At 41.5% G+C, this 20,443-nt stretch overlaps 1 protein-coding gene and 1 long non-coding RNA gene across 3 annotated transcripts in view; one reads left to right on the top strand and one right to left on the bottom strand.

Annotated features, from left to right (window-relative positions):
* Positions 1-13,593, bottom strand: part of TMEM131 (transmembrane protein 131) — a 642,113-nt gene extending 628,520 nt beyond the window's left edge. For both annotated transcript variants that reach the window (XM_032100312.1, XM_032100313.1), the window contains exon 1: positions 13,488-13,593. The gene's annotated coding sequence lies outside the window, so the exon portion shown is untranslated. The remainder of the gene's footprint in view (positions 1-13,487) is intronic.
* Positions 13,594-13,629: 36 nt separating this feature from the next.
* LOC116440045 lies at positions 13,630-19,893 on the top strand. The gene is made up of 2 exons (XR_004238382.1): positions 13,630-14,025; positions 19,701-19,893. It is a non-coding gene; the product is annotated as an uncharacterized LOC116440045 (long non-coding RNA).
* Positions 19,894-20,443: the final 550 nt, after the last annotated feature.

The raw sequence follows: 20,443 nt of genomic DNA, 5'->3' as shown, positions 1-20,443 counted from the left end.
CCTCTAGCAACCATCCCTCAAAAAGCCAACTGGCCAAATTTGTATTTTCTATTTATATATTAGATTTGAAATACAACCATTCCTAGACAATGCACTTTAATCATCATGTGAAATGAAAAAGCAATACATTAAGCTAAATAACAAAAATACAGAATCTTCACTAAAACCCTCATTTTGTACTACTGATTAAAAAGAATTTCTGACTTTACACAACACATACTTGAGTAAGTTCATATGCACCAACCTATGCCCAAGTTAATACGAGCTGAACAGAGACAGTAGACCACTTGCACTGCAATACCTGAGCACACTACTATTTCACAGTGGGGAGAAAAAGTCAAATGATTTGTACTTTACTGCACACAACAGCACAGTTTGAGTGTATCATTGACACCCAACCAAGCCTGCATATAATCTTTCACTAACTTACTTTTGTGTCATTTCTGCCTTCAGATAAAAGACAAGCTTCTTTACACAGCAAGGCCCTTCCCTAGTAAGAAGAGCTGTCACGTTGTGCTCATCCTCTCATCTCTTTTCCCCTTAGTTAAGGCTGATGCAGATTTTTAGGAATTCAGTCACCAACTGAGTTTTTAAAGCTAGCCATGAAACAGAAAGTGACAGCATGATTCTGATTGAGGACACAGGCTCCAGACAGACAATGAAGCTACTGCTTAGACTGAGAAAGGAAGAAAGAGGGTCTCCACCCTGAAGCCACTGCTCACACATCTGGCTCACAACTTTCACGCTTCAGAAGACAGTGCAACTGTTTAAAGGTTTCATTTACAGTTAACACTGATTGCATGTGTTCTGTGATAGACATATCCTTGCAAGAAAACTACACAAACATACATAGATGTTACAGCGGGGATACTGCAACACATGTATCAGACAATGAGGCCCGTGGAAAAGAAATATATATGGACTGATTCTTGCTAGATGTTTCAGAGATGTTTATTTCTCCAGCCGCATGGCCGGGGCTCTGCCAAGGAACTGCTCAATCACGGGACCCGAGGGTCCTTGCCCGTGCAGGGGAACACAAACCAACCAATGGGGAACGAGGCTGACCAGGGCCAGGGAAACCCCGTGTCTCCCCCTCAGGGCCCCTCTCCCAGGGCCACATGGCAGGGGGAAGGGACCCCGACACATAGAAACAGAAAAGATCACTGAAAGTAACATGTACTATACCTAACAATCTGCTTTTATTTAGTTATTTTCTGAACAAAATTACATTAGATGATTTCAGGTTGACATAAAAAAATCACATTTTATTCAAGTATCTTTATTCTCAGAAGCTTATTCTATATTCAGTCTGTATTTCCACCTTACAGAAATGTGCATTTCCGTCCACTTCAACTAAAGCAATTTTTATTTTCATCCAGTTTTTTTGTAATGAGTTAAAAAAATTATCTGCTATTGGCCAAAATGGTGGATTTCCCGTGGTAGCAATAAAGACCATAAAACTTCACTTGGAAAAAAGCACCAAAATACTACTTTGAAAGCTGCCAGATGCTTTAAGCTGGTGCTTTAAAGTTTTCAAAGATTTCATTTGTTCCTCCAAAGATATTTACTTCCTGGCTCCAAAATGCTTCTCAGAAAATAATACTCAATTCCATTCATAGGGGGGTATGAATGAGAAAACTTACTTTAAAATAAATTTTAAAAATAAAAAAATAAAAAGGAGAAATAATTCTCTCAGCAGGAGAAAAACTTCAGTGCACATTATTTTTAAGCCAAAGAGAACAATAATCCTGACACTCATGGAAACTTCTCAGAAATCATTTAAAGAGAACAAAAAATTTAAAAGGAAGCTAAAGAGAAAACAAACGTCTGCAAATAGCATCCTTTTTTTCCAGCTTTGGGCCATACAAAATGTGGCTTTCTATTCTTTCTAATGATGGCAATTTTAAAATTTCAGTATGTTAAATTAAGTTATATGCCTATACACATTTTTATTGAGCTTGTACAGACATAAAATTAATTGGAACTACCCTCAAAAACAAGATAAGTTGTCCTGCAATGGGAGGGAAAAAATAACAGTCCTTCCAAACTACTCTAAAGGATTTATCTCAATTTCCCAAGTTTTAGATCAGAAACTTTTCATTGTGGCAGTTTTACTACTCACGTAGCACTGAAAACTGATGTGCGAAAAGATAACACGCACTTAATGGAATTCTAATCTTTTTAGCATATAGAAACATTCAATATGGAGCTTGCCAGAAATGGCAGTCTGTTCATGGCTTCTGCAGCCTCAGGAGAACAATGCATTAAATGACAATAATTTTAGCTATTACCATTAACATTGGTCTTACAAACTTACACTCGTATGAAATGAGCCACTGAACAGACCACCACTTACTCAAAAAAATGGGTTGTATCGACACAGTGGAAAGACCTACCTAAAAGATACATCCAGGATGATTAATTACCTTAATAAACACAGAGATCAAGCATTGTTCCACACACCATAGAAAAGAGGAAGGAAGATGCAATTTTCAGAGTTTCCAAAAAACACTCCACAGAACAGGAAAGTGACAGAGCCAGGCAGATACCTCCTGACATCTAAATGTCTTGCTGGCAATGTGAATGCAATCAGGTAAGAGATACAGCTTATGCTTGGTGGACACTGCTCAGTTTTCTGTCCTTACTCCCACCTTGCTACCTACTACAGAGGATGTACACTCATCTTACAGCACAGAAACAGCAGCCTACTAAGTGAGAGTTCTGCTCTCCCCCCTGCCCTGATTTTGCCTCCCTCCCCTTTTTTTCTTGATCAGTTATCAGGGTGGAACTGCATGAATTTTTAGAACAAGGGTACGTGGACAACACAACTGTTTAGATTTTGTTGTGCAACACTTGCGACTTGGTTAATACCAAGTTACTGGAGAGAAGTATAGTTGGGACAGAGAAGCACACTATCTCCACCCCTCCTATGCTCACCTGGCAACACTCAAGCGTCCACTGGAAACAGCTATTAAGCCTGAGGACAAGTAAAAAAGAGTGGCGAGATAATGGTTGTTCAGCTACCATATCAAGCTTACAAATACAACAATCAAAGGCCAGGAAAAGGTAGAAAAGGCCTGATGTTAGAGCTGTAGTGTTAATGATGTGGCAGTAACACTACCTATTGATTGCTGAGCATAGCAGTCTGTTGACTTGTCATGTGGAAGCACAGACCAGCAGGAAAAAGCAGGCTGCAAGGTCTGATAAAACCAGAGAAGAAATGGGTGGAGAAGAATGGCTGAAAGTTTTGAAAGAAGATAAAATACACAGCAAAAGGAATGAAACTAAATGGGCGAATTTCAGTTTGGGGGGAACACTCCAAAATCATTAATAAGAAATTAAAGGTGCAAGTAGGCAACAGGAAAATGAAATGCTTGCAGAAATGCAATTTAGCCACCTAAAATACCTTGGAAGCAGTTACTCCTTAGAAATAAATAAACAATCTCTTCTAGTCAGTCTTTTATAAACAGCTGTGATGATCTAAGCTGACACCCAGTGCAACACAGATAATGATTTCACCCAATAATTCCAAACCCTTCGGCTTAGTGACAGAATATGTTATGGAAAGACATCTAATTCTACTTTGAAGATTCCAACAACCCCTCATCACTAAGTTGCCCCCTAAGACAAATCTTCACTCAAAAATACCTCTCATTTCTACTTTGATATGCCTAGTACCCAGTCTCAACCTAAATAGGCACACCTTTGCTAAATTCAACATTAGAGCGGTTTTTTTTCACAAAACCGGTATCTTTAAAGCACAATTAATTAAATAATGCTAAATAAATAAATGTTTTATTCAGTCTCTGAGATCCTTAGTCTAGTCTTTTTCCCTAGAGAAATTTCATTTAATCCAAGGAAGAATTCACAGCACTCATCAAGTACTGAAACTCTGATCAAATTTTCCCTGATGAACTGGAAGTTCATGTCAGTCTTTTCTCCATCAGATAATGATATTCAGTAGTACTGAGTGGCAGAGTGACTTCAACTGTGAAGATTCAGTCTCTGTCAATAACAACCATCTCTCCTTCAGTATCAAATGTAATCACGTTTCTCCCAAAACAAGGAATTTATTAATCTTTTGATTCTTTCGGAAGATGCAGGTCATCCAAACTATTTGGGCACTTCACGACCTAGTTAAGCTACACAAAAGGCAGATGACAAGGTATATGGTAATACAAAAGTAATTATATCATAAGACAAAAGTTACACACATACATACCTTCCTTACCTTTTTATACTTAAGAGACACAACTTAGAGGGCAAGAGTAGCCTCAGTGCTTCTTAGTACACACTAGATAATGGTAATTTCTGGTACCTCTAAACTGCCTGTTGCTGGCTCCACAGATTGAAGCTACGCACAGGTTCAGAATACCAAAGCAAGCACACAAGACAGAAATGGTTTCTAGTGAGGACCAAGTACTCCATGTCCTCCACTGCAAGAAAGGAATAGTCAAAAACTTCGCAACATTAAATATCCAAATCTCTCAGTATTTCCTCAGACATATCAGATGCATAGATCATTAAGTATTACTTTAATACATCTTGTATATCAACATGTAAACCACAATATTCAATGTATTGTTATATTGCCAGCAGCTGGCAAAGATGAAAACTAGTAGCTGTACTATGCTTCACATGAAAGACGGGATACGAATATGCCTGTTGAAACAAATTTTTCAAGAGAATGAACAAAAACCAGGGGACAAATAAAGCCTATGTGATCCACAATTACAGAAACAAGGAATGGTTGACAGGGTCTTGTTTCTATGATCACACTTTTTTCAGGGATGCAGCAACCCATGAAGCTTCCTGGTACAATTACAACTCCACTTCTACCTAAATTATATCAAAACTACTATTACCATAGCACTGACTTCACCACAGAGTTACATGGAAAGTCAGACTTCTCCTGTCTTGCAGATACTCCCATCAACTGCAACAAAACTATTGCAAGCTCCAACTAAGTTTTAAGATCACAGGGGAGACACAAAATATAGAGACAGGAAAACTGAGGATGGAATGGACCTTAATATGCCATCCAGCTCAACCTTCTGCAGAAGTACAGCAAATGCTGAATTTGGATGATGTTGCTTAGGCTGTCATTTAGCTGGGCCTTGAAAACCTCCAAGGTCAGAGATTCCACAACCTCTCTAGAGAACCTGTTTATACGTCTGACCATCCTCATGGTGAAATACAGACTCATTATGTCAAGCCAGAAGATCATAGCCATCCTGACCGGAAGACTGTGACAGATGGAGGAGTCAGTGATCCAGACAAGAGCCAAGCTGAGCAGACCCACGCCTGTGCTGGGCTGCATGTCTGGGCTGGCCGTCAGGCCCATGCTGCACGTACTCCGTGGCTGCAGGGGGAGCCCGGACAGCCCTCTGAAACAGAGAAGCTGCAGCTAGCTCCACCAGCTATTATGCCACCTGGGTGGCCTTGCTTTATCTGGAAGTGCAGGTGGAAGTTCCCATGTGAGCATCCTTTCTACCTGACAGCAAAAACTATGAATAGAGTACTCTTCTTGCAAGGAAATTCAGCAATAAAAACAACATGGGGTAACCTTTCTAAGGATGGGGTCTGCACAGTGTTGCACACGGACTCTTCAAAGGTCTGTTTGGTGCTGCACAATTCAGGGTTCCCAGCATCAAAACAGATCCAAGATTATCTATACTATTCTCTCTTTATATGGTTAGTTTTAATAAATAGAATTTTCAATGCTATTTTATAGTGTCCAAGTGCCTCTCTTACTCAGATCATCACAGAGCAGCATCTCCTGGCACAAAACAAACTTTCCTTGTTTCACTTTATGGCCACCGTCTCTCAGGCTTCTGCCATGCATCACCATGAGCAGTCAGGCTCCATTTTCCTCCATAAACTGCTTTGACATTGGCATGCTGCCACAAGATCCCTCCAAAACATATCTCTATGGGTCCCTCAGCCTCCATTCATAGGTCATGCACATACTGACCATCCTTGCAGACTTCCAGTGGGATGGCAGAGAGCAAAACCGAACACAGTGGTTTAGGTGTGGTCTATTAAGTGCTGAGTAAACAGGAATAATCATTTTGTTCACTCCAGTGGCTACACTCCTGTATGTTACCAGGGTACATTGCTGACTCATGTATAGCATTTCCAGGTTGTATTCCCTGCAGGTGGTTATTCTGTCCCATATAAAGGGCTTTCCATTTGTCCTTTTTGGATTTCATGAAGGTCCTGTCAGCTCATTGTTCTGTCCTGCTTAGATCTCTCCAAAATGCAGACTTGCCCTTGAGCATTCCAACTCCAGATCAGTGACAAAGATATAAAGCAGGACAGGTCCTAGAATAGAGCCAGGAAGAGCTCCTTGTAGCCAGCCTCTGAGGTAGAGCATGAACCACTGCTGGGAATAAAACAAAACCATACACCCTGCAGTTTATCTAGTTGCCTGGATAGTTTTTATCATTATCTACAAATTCCACCTGTAAATGTTTGTACAGTATTTTGGTGTAAATCACTGATTCATTAAGACTTCTTCTATGTTTCTAGATGATTTCATATTTATTTACAAGCTTCAGATAGCCAGTCTTTAAACTCATTTAGCATATAACATTAGGTTTAGTTAACACTTAGTAGGAAATAGGTGTTTCAAACTACTTAAATTGGCACCATGCCTGTCTACAACTTTGTCTCCTATCATCACTCCCTCAAATGGCGATTTAATCTGTTTAACATCATATTTGCTGTGCTTCCTCACTTAAACAATTTTTAAAAAACCCAACCCTATAACCAAGGGTTGTCTGGGATTTTTTAAAGTTTATGTAACTTTAAAAAGTCTGCACACATCCTACTACACAGGATCCATACAGTCCAACATAGATCTACGTGTTCAACTGAAAAAAACCCTCAGAAAACCCTTAAGACATTGCTAAGACAAACTACTTTATGAAGAATAATTAATGGATCCATTGATAAAATAAGTTCAAAAAACTAAGCATGTTGCATTAGAGTCAGCTGAACAGTTCTATTACACAACATTTTGTAGCTTCATTGTATACATAGACAGAAGGAGCTGTTACATAAGTAGTTTCATTTCCTGTACACTTCCACTAAATTTCACTCAGGTATCTCTAAAACCAGTTTGATAAAGTCAGCAAAACTCCTGTTCTCAGATGGTTCTCTGCTGCTAGCTACTCCAGGCAGCAGGAAGAGAGGTATTAAAAATGCATCTATGATAGTCTTAGTGAGAAGATCAGTCTCGTAATTGAAGAAGGAAAATCTCAAACTAGTGAGACACCTGAATTTTCTCCTCCTTTTCAGAGACTGGAATTACATGGCAATCCTTCAGCTCTTTGCTATTTCCCCATTACACCCAAGGTTTTCAAAAAGAGTGAGAGATGAACATGATCCTGGTTTAGTCCCTTTAATATTCCAGAGCAAAAGTCAATCAAGGCTGCTTATGAGAAAATGTTAAAACCCTATTTCAAAAATGTTAAATGCAAATGCTGCATCATATCCTTGCTGCAGTCAGTAAATTACTAATTATTCCATGAGGACAGTTGACAACACAGAAATACACAACAATCCTGCATCCGATTAAAATTTTTAACAGCTGCCTCTAACAAACCCAGATCTGATACAAGATTATTCTTTGCTTGTACTTATGACTAGAAATATAAACTGAAAGTATTTAGCTCTACTGGTCACTGGTTCCTTTGGTTTATCCCTATGCAAGAAGAAATTCTGCATTTTCTGTCTTGGTATAAATAATTAAAAATGCTGAAATACTAACACAAATGTTTTGAAAAACAGGAATTATTATTTTTAAAATAACTGTAATTTAAACCAAGTTTGGTGACTCCCACAGTGTGAATGCATCAAATCAGTTGCTTTCACTGTAAGTACCAATTGTGCTCAACTTTTGGAACAACAGGATAATGCAGGCTGGAAGTGACCCTGGAGGCTCTACCCCAGTCACCTGATCAGAGAATGTCCAGTTAGAGGAGGCTGCTCAAAGTATTACTCAGTCCACTTCTAAGTACCCCCATTTATTACTATGAAGAGTGGAAATTTAATTCAACTGCTGTCTTTTAGAGAAAAAAGAAAAGGCATTTTCTTGAGCTGCTGTTATACCCAGGTAAGTTCATGCTGTAGACTGACAAAGTCAGGGGTGCTGCATTGGACAGAAGGTACAAGCAAGAGAAATAAAAGACATCATTACAGACTTCTATTCTTGCTGAACCCACAAACACAGGAACAAACCGAACTGGTTCTAGCCTGTGCTTCAGTCACATAACTTTTACTGCTACTTACACATGAACCACAGCAGCCACCATTCACTGTCAGACTCCCAGGTCATTTACCAAGTTTACTGTTTGAAAAGATGCTTTGAACTTACAGACTCAGTAAATCACACCATGGAACCATAACACGTATCACTTTAAGCAGCGTAAAACTGGGTAGGTTTTGAAATAAAGTGACACATAGCAAACGTCCAGGCTTTACTGCAAACAGATGAAGAAAATGTTAACATGCACAAACACGTCTGAATGACCCAGAGCAACCCATATTGCAATCATTCACAAAAAAATCACAAATGAAAGTTTTAAATAATGCAAAACCTATCGAATTCTGCAAAGTCTGGGATTTCATCATATTAGGCACTACACAAATCCATAGCAAGTTCCTTCAAGAGATGACAATTCAAGGCCCTGAACTGAGCACAGCATGCTTCAATGGACCTCTGCAGGTGAGGGGACCCCAGTCTGCTTCACATGTGCAATGTAACTGCACACCAGTGAGGGAGAAAAAGGTGTAGGGAGGGAATAGTACCCACTCTGAGATTACACTGAAGGTCATGGAGAATATGGGGTCTCAATTTCCTGTCCACTGCAGTACAATTTTTCCTTTATTTTAGTCGGAAGACTCCACAAGCAAGTAAGAGACTATTCAATCCAAGCACATGCTCAGTATTTTTATTCAGAAGAGCAAAGACACAGTGCAAACCTAATCAGCTGTCCCACACTTGTTTCAAAACCACAGTGAGACAGCATGGTCAATTTTTATCCACTGTGTTTTCCTCAGTCTTCATGATTCTGATGTGCTACTTCAACTGCTGGAGTGTTTTCAGTTTGATTGAGGTCATTCTTTCTGAATCACATTTTGATTTAAGTCAGGGTCAAAACACCAACATAAAAGTAAACGGTGGCATGCTGTAGATTAGTTCTGACAGCAGGATATGACACACAAGCAGTGTATGTGAAGAGACTTTTTATAACATTATTTTAAACATATAAGCTTTCTCCCAATCATCTTCCAACATTAATCTACTTTTGCTATTCATGTGAAGTATCCTGGTTTGCTATTTTAGATACCAATAAAAAACAAAAAGGAAATGTTACTTGTCTGAGATTAGAAAGAATGACAAAAATGGAACCAGAACTCCAACATATCAGTGCACTGCTCTGATGACAATATCCTGCTTACACTCAGTAACTAACTTAGTTTCTAGGAAGCTAGAAGAGAATACATCAAGCATTAGGAAAAAAAAGAAAGTCTTATTTTCACTGCTCTATCTGGTATCATAATGTAGATGTTTAAGTAGAAATTTTTCCCAGATCCAGCACTAAGATGTAACTTCAAAAAAACTGTCAGGGATTGAACATAGCCTAAATATCAACCTTGCTCTATCTGCACCTGTCTTGTGAGCAGATGGGTAGGTAAGAGAACTATCAAAGTAGTCTCAAAAGGCCAAATAAAAGTCAGCTGGCCAAATAAAAGGGGATTAAAAAAAAAAAAAAGAGTTCTATAAATTGAAGATTTAAAATATACATATATAAATAAATATAACTGTATACAAATAAGGTAGCTAACACAAAACAGTTCAGGTGAAAAACCATCCTCATGTTAGACACTTGTCTTCAAAACACTTTACTTACCATGGGGTTATGGCATTACTATGGCTTCCAGCAACCTAAAACCCAGAAGGCTGTTCTGTGTATCTCGTGTGTCCTTCCCTCCCAAAATAACCCAAAACAAAACAAACCCCAAAAACCCAAACAAAACACTAAATAAAAAGCACACCAATACAAACTGATAGCTGTCCTCAATCTATGTGGCAATACAGAATGTGATAATTACACTAGGAAAGGATAAGCCTCACAAAAATCCTGAAAATCATACATATTTGCCAAAGAAACTCTAAAGCTATTTTTTGCCCCTCCTAAATAGCAAGAGGCTCTTTGAGACTGAAATTTTTTCCTGCTATGTCATTCTTTTGCAATGGTTCACAGATTTCCTAAGCAAAAAAAAAAAAACCAAACCAAACCATAAAATTTTACAACCTTCTCAGTCATACTCATTCCTCAGCAATACATGGGCACTGAGGACCCAGCTAGGCACAAAAAAAGAAAAGTCACATATCAGTGTTTAGTCTGAAATCAGTGTTTAAGGTTCTCTGGCTGGTTCATATGCAGTTTTCTTTGCTTTGCAGTCTGTTCAGATACCAGGTAATTTCCATAAGTTCTATTTCTCTAGCACATAGAGAGTGTACAGCAATGTCACAGTTCCTTGAGACTTTGATTTACAGCTAGAACACGCAAACAACTTAAGTTTTGCTTCTTGCTTTTAGGCAAAGTTGTTTATGTTACATTTTCCCCCCTCACGCTCCTTAACTAAGATTGGGTACTCGAAACAGTCATGTCTATCTAGAATACTCCAGCATCAATCATCTTTCTACTTGTGACAGCTCCATCCATAAAGAACTGCTTGCTGGTCCTTCTTCACATGAAGCCGGCATTATCTTCTCTCTGTCAGCCCCATCATTCCCCCAAGTCTCTCCTCATGTATATGCAAGGTAAGAGGAAAAGAGTGTCCTCCACATTCATTTTTCACTTTCTTTTGTCATACTCTGATCTGTTCGTCTCACACTATTCACCTGGCACTTGCTTCTATCAGGTTTTTTCTGTAGCAACTTCTCTGAAGTACATACTGCACTGTCTTACTACAGTCACCTTCAACTCAGCAGTGCTCAGGAGCAACAATGCACAACCTCAGCCCTAATCCCTCTCCACAGCTTCCTTCCTGCAGCTGTAATGAAAAATGTATGCCCACATTTGGGAGATGGAAAGGATATTCCTAGCTACTTCCCTGCTTCCTGATTATTATTTTTAAACAGCGTCTTACAACGTTTAACTTGACACAACCTGGTAAAATCTAAGGCACTTATGGAGAGAGCCTAAACACCCTCCCCTCCTTTCTTCTCAACTACTGTTTCATTTTGAGCTCCCACCTTGGTCTAAAGGCCCAGTGTCCAAAGCGGTCCTTCCTCTCCTGTGCTAAGTCACTACCTCTTGCAGACTGGCACTTACATTAGCTTAAGATCAGTGGGACAAGATCGCACAAGTTCCTTTAACCTTTGTCTTGCTTTAAAACTGTTGTTTGGTTTATGTTTTGTGTTGCTTTTTTTTTAATCCAGGGTTTAAACAGTCATTGCACTCAGCAAAAGGAAGACTGCAAGACAACACTTTCCAACACGTGATCCACAAATGCAGATTGCCAATGAATTCTGCTCAGGAGTCCATAAAAGATGAATAATTAAGAAAAAACCCCAACAAACATCAAAGAAATACTTATTAGTGACCTTAAATGTATCACTCAGACTACACTAAGCAACAGAATATTTGGCAAGAAAAGCACATGTCAGATATCTAAAGACTAAAAGAAACCTATGTTCTATTTGAGAAACAAATTCATCTTTTGAAAATAACAGATGCATTGCTGGGATAAGTTTTAAGTAATAGACTGTATAAACAGAAGGAAACATTATCAGTACAAACTATTCCATTTTCTTGAAGGGCTTCAATCATATCGGTTCAAACTCTGTGAATTTAAAACTGCCTTTGTTTATTTAGGAATGCCAAGGAAGTCCACAGAGAAAAAAAAAAACAGTATCTTCTTCACAAATGAACCAAACCAGACCATGGCCCCAGCCGTCACAACTCTTAGAGCATGAACCAATTCCATCATACCAGTACATGACATCACTGACAAAGCTTAAAAACACATATAACTTATTACCTGTGAAGGAATGCAATCACAATCAGAGTTAAAAATAGGAATTTCTTGAGCATTTGAACTCTTTTAGTACCTCAAGACAGTACAGGCCACACTGACAAACTTACACATTCTTATCACTCTAAGGATATGGGATCATACTCACACTGTTTTCTAAACACTTCTCTACATTCTGTGTAGACAAAGTCAATTGAACAAGAGTGGCTGTGCAACAACTGATTGGGGTTTTTAATTCCCTTAATATCAACATCATCATATTTTTAAAAAGAAGCTACTAGGAAATGACTGGAATTGAGACCTTCTTTATTAAGATATATCTACATTTTTTCTTATACATGCATTATTAGGATGTATTTCCTCCCTCAAGTCTGGTCCAGGTACATGATGAGTTCCTCACTGCTAAGCTCCTATTCCATACCCTTTTTATTCTTACTCTTTTTCTGCCTGTCAGACCTCGATCTCCTCCCTCCTCCAGTGCAGCAACTTGCCTGAAAAGCAAATTCTCCTGTCCATCTAAAGTAAATCTGTTTCACCTACTTCTGTAATACATTATATTTACCTGCTGCTTTTTAATGCTGCCACACAGCCATGCTTTCAAGCAGACTACGAGTCTGCACCTTGGAAATGCTTGAAAGCTGTTCTCAGCAATGCTACACATTATGCTTAGGTGTTTCGCTCGGGGCTTTTTTTTCCTTGCTAAACCACAATGAAAGGACTTCATGCCAAAATCACAGACACTACAAGTTAGGGAAAGTCAGACAGGGACTTTATAAAGTTTGGAGAAGACGCCATCGACCCCGCAAAGGCTCCGGACACCTGTCAAAAGTTCGGGGAGGAGAAGGGGTGTCCCACTGCCACTTGGTGAGGGATCAAAATCCAAGCCATGCAAAAGCGTGCATTTCTGCCCTTTCTCACGCAGCTTCGCCCGTCTGTTTGGCTTGGCTTCGTCTCCTGCTGGAAGCCTGCCGCAGGGAAACCAGCTCAACGCGAGAAAACCTCGTATTTTATTTATTTATTTATTTCCCTTTCCCGTATTTAAAGGGCAGCTCCAGCTCCATCCCCATCCCCGCCGCTGCCAGGGAGGAGAAACCCCCGCGAAACGTCAGCGACACACACATACACACACGGACACAGACACACACCCGCACCTCGGCAGCCGCGCTGGCGGAGCGGGGGAGGCAGCGCCGCGACTCCCCGCACACCCAGGGCAGCGGGCGCCGGCGGGATGCGGGAGCCGGCGGGATGCGGGAGCCGGCGGGATGCGGGACAAGGGGCGGCGACCCCGGCCTCCCCAGCCGCCCCCCCACCTCGCCGTCGTCGCCGGGGAGCGGGCGCGGGCCGCGGCCGCCAACGGCCCCACCGCCATCGGAGGAAGAAGAGGAAGAGCGGGGGAAGGAGGACAAGAAAGGGAAGGGAAATCTGGGTCTCACCTTCCTTCTCGGCCCGGGCCGTGTGGAGGAGCAGCGCCAGCGCGAAGCGCAGCGCCGCGCCCCGCCAGGCGGCCGCCCAGCCGCCGGCGCGGGGGAAGGGGCAGCTGCCGGGGGAGCAGCGGGGGCAGCGGGGGGAGCAGCGGGGGCAGCCGGGCGCCGCCGTCATCGCGCTGCCGCCGCCGCCGCCGCCGCGGGTCCACGGAGCGTCCGCGTCTGTCTCCGGCCGGGCCCCGGCGCGCGCGCGGAGGAGCTCGGGGAGGGGCGGGGCGGACACCCCCGCGAGCGCGCGCTGCGGCTCCTGACGCGCGTGTCACGGGCCGCCACGCCCCCTGGCGAGGCCCCGCCCCGGCCGCGCGGGGAGGTGCCATTTTACGTGCGGGCGAGCTGTTCTTGGGCGGGCTGTTCTTCCGCTCGCCCGGCTGCTCTGGGCGTAAGGCTGCCGACTAGGTCGCTTTGGTTTAATTTTTTTTTTTTTTCTGGTTTTTTTCCGCTTTCCAAAATGTGATTTTAGATCTTCTGTAAGTGCCGGCTACTCGAGGTGGGGTCACTCCGCCTCGGTAGCGCTCTTTTCTCCCCGTCTCTGGGAGGGCCGAGGGACGCTGTGGTTTCCCTGCGGAGGCTGCCGGGGCTTCTCCCAGCCGCGTCCAAGATGGCGGCGGGTGGGCAGTTCCCTCTGTGCGCGGCGCCCCGCGGCCTTGCTGGGGAGACGGGGACGTTTCTCTCCGGTGTTCCTGTTCTTTTCCCGTGTCTTATCTTCCCTGCTAGAGGCCTGGAGTGTTGTGCAGCAGGGGTGTCGATAGCCGTCACCCTGAGGGAATCCCCGCCACCCCAGCTGCTGGGCTGGGCCGGGCCGGGCCGGGCCGGTCCGGTCCTCTCGGCACAGCACCCTCAGCCGCAGTAGAACCGGAGGACAGGGAGGTTTTGCATGCCTGAGGCGCGGTGGAGCCCTGTGCTGGAGCCAGGGCGTGACACCACGCGTCTGCCACTGTTGAGGGAAGACGTGTACCTGTCACTGTTCAGGTGACATGCGTGGCCATGAGGCCTTTGGGAACACATGAAGTGAATTTGCAGTGGGGGAGAAGGCACCTTATATATATGAGGTTGGTGTCTGTCAAGCGGAGGTTACACTGGGAAATGGGTCCGTGGAACCAGTGCTGACGGAAGCTGTTACACCAGGTGTGCCATGTGGCGACGCTCCCAGTAAGGGATGGGAACTGGTTATTGTCTGTCCAAGACTAATAGTCCCAAAGTCATCTTGGATAAAGCGTGGGAAGGAGAAGTCTGTAGTAAAGTCTGTTCACTGAAGAACTGCCTTAGCTTTTTAGAATAAAAAAGCTGTATGCACCCACGTGCCATTCTTAACTGCTCATTTCACCACCTGATTAACACGTCACGCTGGGTTTGAAGCGGTTGAACAGATCATTGAGTTTCATCTGTCACAACAACATAACAGATCTTGGTGGTGTAATAGATCCAGAGCCTCTAAGGGACTGACTAACAGCATAACTAAAAACAGTAACGTTTGTTATGGCTCTTACACAGTCGTTCTTTATTGTTAGAACTCCCCAAAGACACCTTGAAAGTCTGGATATGGTTGTTTTGTTGAACTATGGCCACAGCATCAACGAGGTTTATTTTCAAGGGAGAAATGGAAAGTTAGGAGTACTGGGTCGAAACCTTTCTCAGCAATAGTGGCTATTTCCAGAAGATGTGAGGAGGAACCAAAGGCTTCTGTGTAATTACTAATTTTTCAAAGTTGCATAATCTTTTGACTACCGCACTGAAAATGCGTATATACAAATCAATGATTTATGAGCTTGAGTCTCTGTTCATAGTTTCCAGAACCACCCAAACCACAGTAAATATAAAGCTTGATCACTGCTGTGCACAGAAGCCCACATATTGACTTCTGTGGGGGTTAGGTATGTACATCAAAGAGCATGATCAAACCTAAGCACTCAGAAAGACAAACAGCAGTTGGTGGTGCTTTCTTGTTACAGTGGACCCTGTATGATCTTGATTTTACCTTCTAACTGGGCTTCTGCTGTACGCTCATTACTCTTCTGGAAAAAGAAGTCAGCTATTTTCTATTTCTCGTATTTCAAATTCAGTATTGCACAACCAAGCAGCCAGACTTTCTCGTAATTCATGCTGTAGAGCATCCTACCCATTAAAATGAATGGGAACTCTAATGAAACTAAGATGTAAGCATGGCAAAATCTGCCTTGGAGTAAAAATGGAAATGCCAACTGTGCTATTAAAAAAAAAAAGGTCATGATATAAATGAGAGAAGAACTATGAGTCCTACTGTTGTGGTATCTGTGAATCTTTAACCTTACAGCATTAAAATATGGGCAGTTTTTATTTGTGCTAAATACAGAATGTCTTTTGAAAAAGATATTATGAGTAGAAAACAAACAACTCACAGTACGTATTCTCCCTTTCATCTTTGTCCAGGACTCCCACTGTTTTCTGTGCAGAAAAAACCAATACAATATGGTCCAATGTCTGTAAATGATAAAGCAAGAAAGCATTCCATTAATTTATTTCTGCTTTAATCTGGGTTATATTACTTCATACATATTTGAGACTCTTCAAGTTGCTTTGTTTATACATGCAGTGCGTATAAATATTAACATTTGGATACTGCAGTATTGCTTGAATGTGTTGAACGGTTTTTAAAAAACAATTTCTATACTGGAAAAAAAAGCTTCTTATAATAAACCATGACAAGACATAGAATATAGTTCTTATGGAAATGTATTTGTGTCCATAAACAGAAATTATATAAATATTTAGACACTAAAATTCAACAGCTGACTCATCAGATGAAGAAATGCCCTGTTCTACAGTAGAACACATCAGAAAGACTTTCTGATTCCTGCAGCCATTGTCAGCTTTGCTAGCATGACTGCTAGCACAGAGTAAACTTAATAGCGGAAGAGTATGGTGGTCGGTCCACCCTCAGTGAAAAGGTGTGTACCTAAAGCCTGCTACATTTACTGAGCTGTGGTGGTTTAAAATATTCCTCCTAAGCATACCAAAGTGCTGGCATTCAATTATCATGTAAGATACCTTTGTTGATAGTTCATAGTCTTTTTTTTTTTTTCTGGGCAAGGAACCAGAACTGCTAAAATATAGATGTGTGTTTTCTGCCACCTTGATATGGAGCCAGAAATTTTGGGGAGAGTGACAGTCTGGTTAGTTAGAAGCTGTAACATCTTCAACTGCTTCAGTTAGCTAGAGATTATCTGACAGACTCCAAAAGCAATAATCCATTGGTTGAACCACCTTGTCTCTCCTGCAGGGAGTTACCTCTTCTGTGGGACATGGATCAAATCCAAGTGATGTTACACTCAAAACAAATGAGAAATTTTTGTGGAGTCCATGTCTCAGGATCTGAGAGCACATGAACTCTCTTAAATCAGCATTGAGATTTCTGTCCTGAATGTGCCTCAAGTTACTTTCTTTTTGCTTTTGCCAATCTTGTACTTTGTGAATTGGTAGAAGATAAACCAAGCAAAGGAAAAAATGGAGATAGAGGAGGCTGTTGTGTAATCCAATCAACTTTTCTGCTAGTACAGACTTCCTCCTAGTAGCTTGTTTGTTAGTATGTTTCAAATTATGTTTTAAATTACTTTACAAATTCCTCTGAAAAGTTTGCAAAGGCTCTACTCTTCACTGCCAACAAGATTTTCTGATATTCAGTCTTTCCCTGCCCTCTTTTCATTTATTCCTACTTGTTCCCATATGTATAAGCCCAAGTATTTCCTTTCCATCCTTAAGGTTTGCATTACTTAAGCATTTGCTGGCTGGAGACATGCCTCCATCTACCTCTGCTTTAACAAAACTGGATGTATTAAGCTCTTTTAACCTTTCTCTATAAAACCACTCTTCCAGATAATGCTTATTGCTGTTCCTTAGATTGCTTCATTTGCCTCAATGTTATGATGGATGACAGAGAAACAATGCACATACTGCTACTGAGTCAGCTAGGGAAAAATTGTCCTTTTGGAAATGTTTCAATAAGCTTGAGCTGCCAAAACGACTTTGCATCATTTCAGTGCTCTGCATCACTTGGTTATGTTTTTGAGCACCCTAAAGCAGGGTTTACTAGCCCATGGATCTGTGGTGTGTCTTTTACTTGCCAATACTGGACCTGTGTGCTGAAGGCAGCCCTGCATTAAGGACTAGTGGCTCAGGACTCCTCCACTGCTTCATTTTCCATGCTAGCTTCAAGTCATTGGAGGGCTTTATTTCCAATGTTGGTGGTGGTGTGAAACTTGTGCATGAAGAAAACAGAGGAGATATGATATATTGGGATTTTAATATTCAGGATTGTCTACAAGAATTATTTTCAGTGAACCCTTCTTTTTACTCAATGATTTTATTTTCTACATAAACAGGGGTAAATGGGGGGAGGTTATTATTTGTTCTGCTTCAATTTTCTGTTTGCTTAATCACTCATATGATCATGCACCTAAATTAAAATCCAAGGTATGTCATATGATTTTTGTTAATCCCATGAGAAAAAAATTCCCTAGTTTCTTTTAAAAATTTTACATTTTAGGAGTTAAATGTAGTGATCCAGAAGTTAATTTCTTGGAGAAGGGGATGATAGCCTTCTGATAGGGCTCATAATCTAATACACACTTGCCCAATGAGAGCCCACTTTCAGCTTTGCCTTGATAAAAGCCATTACAGTCTGTGTGATTTTGGTTTGCCACATCTCTCTAATAAAAGAAATGATGCAATATTTTGCTGGTAATAGTGCTAGCTGTAGTATCACCGTGGTGAACTGGGATGTGAACTGTTGCTGTGGATACACACCTGGAAATGAAACAAGCATTTATTTGACCACCAGTTCATGTTTCCATACTGTTACATCAGTGTCTTTCAAATGCCATGTCATTGTCCCTCTCTCCTGTTGTGATCCTGGCATGAGGCACAGTGGGCCAAGCAGATATGGGATGACCTAATTAATTATGTCTGGCATATAGGTTTGATATATAAAAAGGTGGGGGCATGGAGGAGGCTGGCTAGAAAGGGGTGTTGTGTGGCTGTAGTACAGTGACTGTTACTTGACCTAATGCATTTGCAGTGTCCTCATGCCCTATCCCATGCAGTGCTGTGCACTGGGTCATAGTGAATATGGGAGATAGAACACAAAGGGCTCTATTCCACCTGAAAATCTGGAGTAGCAGAAGACTTCAAAACTGGGTTAGCTTTGTTTGTAAGAGTACTGTCAGTGAAGGGAACTACTCTTGTTTGACTGTGTGTTTGTTAGATGCCTTGCTAGTATGCTCCAGACTTTCCAGATTCATTCCCCAGGGGTGCAGCAATACAGTCCCATTTGCTGTCAGCACAGTATTATTGCCTCCCCCAATGTTTGGCAGCCACAATTTCAGGTGTAATGGATAGGTATTTTGGTGTGACTGCAAGGTCTGTGATATTTACTCCACCCATACTCCACACTGATTCACCAGAGCTGGAACTTTCTAATGCAGTCCTCCTCTCTATCATAGTCTGGTAGAAATCCAAGACTGCTGACATGGTATCATAGTATGGTACCCACAGAATCATGCTAGATAGCTGCTAATTTTATGGTAAATCCTGTGTATTGAATTTTCTGCCACAAGAGCCGGCATCTCATGCTCAAACATCCATGACTGTAGAAGTAATCTACTGATGCAGTAGAAAAACAGAGAAAGGAGAAAGAAATAGAAAAGAAATGGGCCTGAACAGAATGTGCATGAACCAAATATCTTGTTCAGCCCAAAGATACACAGGACTGCATCCTTAAGTTCCTAAAGCTTTTCTGAGTGTTGAAACTTCACTGGAAACCTGTTTTTTCAATTAAATTGGATTCTGCCAAAATAGCGATACACTCAGCTGTTTGCTATCTTTTCTGATAAGCACATCCAACAGCATTGCAATGATGTGCCAGTGCCAAAGGGTTTCTGTGCTTGGGTGAAAAGATGCTAGATAATACTCAGACTGAAGTGCAACTCATTTTCATGGAAAGTTTGAAATCACCGACACACTTGATCATTTATCCAGTTGCCTCCATGCAGATTCAGAAGCTCGGCCACAGACACCTCCATCTGAGATTCCTGGCCAGTGTTTATCAGTCCCAGATTACCTGCCAATGCTCATGGAACCTGTATCATAGGAGGGCGTTTTTTATGAGGTACTGTTGATTTCAATTTACAGGTTGAACAAAACAATAGATGAAGCGTGCAAAGAGGGCACACATCAAATGCTGTGGATTCCGGTTGCTGCCTGGGCCCCTCATCCTCAAAGGAGACTGAAGTCAGAGACACCTGCACATGAAGATTACCTTGCAGGATGAGACAGGATGAAATTCTAATTTGATTAAATGCCTTAAAAATTGAAAATGGTTCAATCTGATTTTTACTGCTTTCTGTGCATGTGGTGCATCTTCTGCTCTGTGTTTTTAAAGTCTCACTTCTGGAGGAGCTTGAGTTTGATGATTACCTCATTCTCACTGCCCTCTAGACAACACTAAATATTTTCTCCATCTTAACTGAGTCATATGCTCTATGATAGGAAGTATAAATAAGGGGATGTGTGGACTTTCCTGTCTTTTCAGGTAGCCTAGGCTATCATTAGTACTGGCATTCTGTGTACAGGCTCTGAGATATGCACTTCCCTTTTGCTCTGCTGTTGTCTCTTTCATTTCTGTTTCTGGGTTGGATTGTATAAATTATGGCTCTTCACTCTTGTTTGACTTCCTCTCTGCTGCTGTGGGTAAGCCTCTCTTTCACTTCTGCATGTTATAATTTAAAAAAAAAAAAAGAGAGAGACCAAAGGCTAGGGTAGACTCTCACGGTATGGTCTTGTAGGTTTGGAAAGATCTTCCCTGAAATTTTGTTGATGTGAACTGATTGACATCACTTTAACATGTCTCCAAGTGCTTATTATCTCATCTCTCA

Source organism: Corvus moneduloides, chromosome 2 (genome assembly GCF_009650955.1).
Source record: "Corvus moneduloides isolate bCorMon1 chromosome 2, bCorMon1.pri, whole genome shotgun sequence".
In the NCBI taxonomy this organism is placed as follows: domain Eukaryota; kingdom Metazoa; phylum Chordata; class Aves; order Passeriformes; family Corvidae; genus Corvus; species Corvus moneduloides.
This window is presented reverse-complemented; position numbering and strand designations above follow the sequence as displayed.